The following is a 2468-nucleotide window of genomic DNA, read 5'->3' as shown; positions in this document are numbered from 1 at the left end:
GAATGCAAAAGTATTCGAGCCAACGTGCAATACTGAACTGCCTGGAGCTCCTCTGAGCTGAACAGGGCTTGGCTTTACTCAGTGCCTTCAAAGTCTTTACTCAACACCGTCGGAGTGAGCTGGTGACATGTCAAACTGCTCGTGACAGCGTGAGTTTGCTCCTGTAAATCTGTGATTAGAAGGAGTAGCCGGTAAACAAACGCAGCCTATAGCCTTGGTATTGTGCTAAATGTGAAAACGGGAAGAGACTTAACAGACTGTTCTGTTTAAAAAGAAACATTTCCTTGTGCCTTAAATATGAGCGTTTTAAAACAGCCCGACCAGCACAGGGCTGCGAGTTTTCGGCGGTGTGTGGATGTGGCTCTGGCAGAAGGATCTTCACCCGGCGCTGCTCCATTGTCTCACCAGTCTCCCTCCAGGACCAATGGGGGAACACACCGCTGCCAGCAGTCAGGCATGTACGTTACCCACACCTCACACCTCACCTTGCAAAGCCCCCGGTGAAGTTGGCTTTGCATGTGTTGCCTACCAGGCAAGCTGGGTGCCGTAGCCCTCACCCCCAACTCAATTTCTGTTCGGTACTAGATCTATAGCCTGTTCAAGCCCAAGTGTGGTGAGACCCTGGCGCCTCTGACAGGTCAACAGGGCTCTGACGCTGCAATTGCAAGCTCTATGGATTGCTAAAACCCATCAGCATGTCCCTTGCCTGAACTCCTCTTGAGGTGAACGGGCAGCAGGACCCATCACTGGCCCTCAGCCAGGCATATCATGCAGTGTCCTTTTGCCCTATCACCCATTGTGGAGCATCAAATCCACGCCAGGGCCACCAGCACCCCGACAGCCATGTAGTGTTGGAGACCAGGCAGGGGAATGTGGGCACTAATACCTGCTTGAGGGTGGATCAGGCAGGGCCCAGCGCTTGCAGAGGACATTGAGGGTGCTAAGGTTTGATGGGAACTCTAGGAAGATCAAAAATGTCTGCTTTTATGGCCCCTGGAAACTTTGTAGAGGTGAAGGGAAGGTCATAGCTTCGTTGTGCCATGCAGGCTGGCCCTCCACGCTTAGCTACAGGAGAGAAACCCAGCAGCCGGTTCTGTCCCGAATGCTCCCTGGCTCTGAGGATTGCTCCTCTGAGTAGAAATCAGACCACAGCAGCACAGGTGAAGGATATTTTTTTTTTTTTTTTATATCCTCTTCATCTGTTGTGTTTGAATTTATTGATATATTTGCAAATGCAGAGCAACTTAAAAATAACTTTTTTTTTTTTCCTGGTCAAGGGTTAAATCTAAATACACAAGTGAAAGAACAACTTCCTTATTTGCTCAAGCCAGAAACACGCTCCCGGGTCATTTCACAGCGGCATGTGAGCAGAGGGAGCCAGGGAAGGTGTAGCGATGCAGTCAGCTCCTCCGGATCCTCAGCCTCCGTAAAGGGGTGCTGCCCTCTCCTGCCCTCCCTCCCCCCCAGAGGATTCCCTCTCCGTTTGTGAAACGAGGGGCATCGCAGGCTGTGCTGGCGTTGGAACGGCATGCCACCAGCCGCTCTTTTGCTGGGCAAGGCGGTTGCTGCTGGATCAGTGGCATTGGGGATGAGTCTGGTTTGGGGGTCGAGAGGCGACTTTGCACTGTCCCAAGCCGGGTCACAGGGACTGACCCCATGTGTGGCGGGAGGTGTTTTAGGAGAGCTCCTGAAGCACATCTTTGGCTTTTCTTTCTGCTGGCAGCCATCCTGCCCACCAGCTCCTGCCATCAGCCAAAGCAAAGTGCTTGGGGGGGCCTCGAGTTGTGCCAAAACGTTGAGGCGGGCACTCACAAGGCCGTCGCATGGGAGTGGGAATGGGATGGGACGGGTCAGGAAACTTTCCCCAGTGCCGGCAGGAGGGCGGTTATGCCAGGGCGGACCAGAGAGCGAGGTGGGGAGGCCGCCCGAGGCACGGCCAAGACCCAAGATGTCCTCTGAGAGCCTAAGGCAACATCCAGAGGCGGTGAGGAGAAGGTGTTGATTACGGGACAGAGGCAGAGTGAGGGATGGTGCCAGGTAAGAGGAGGGCTGGGAAGGGAGGGCACAGACGGATGGATAGCCCTGCCGAAAAGGACTGGGGAAAAAGCAGTCCCTATGGGCAGGAGGAGGGACGTGGGCATGGTGACTAAACTTCTTGTAAAAGGGGGTGGAGAAAGGAAAGGGAGGGACAAGAAGAGGGGGGAAAAAAAAAAAAAACCTGCATGTCAAGTCTGAGGAAATGCTGTGGGAACTACAGCCAGGAGCTTTTTTTTTTTTTTTTTTTCTCTCTTCTTCTTCTCTCTTCTCCCCTCGTGTAGCTGAGAGGAAGGAAAGGAAGAAAGAGAAGTAGCTAGCCCAAATGTGCCTCGCTCTGCTGCCGGGGCGCGGGGGCTTGGCTGGAAGGATCTAGTTTCTCTTCGGTGGCAGGAAAAGGAGCCACAGGAGGAGGCAGAGACGGACACCCAGAC

The sequence above is a fragment of the Vanellus vanellus genome (assembly GCF_965231255.1).
Source record: "Vanellus vanellus genome assembly, chromosome: 2".
NCBI lineage: Eukaryota > Metazoa > Chordata > Aves > Charadriiformes > Charadriidae > Vanellus > Vanellus vanellus.
Note: the sequence above shows the minus strand (reverse complement) of the source record.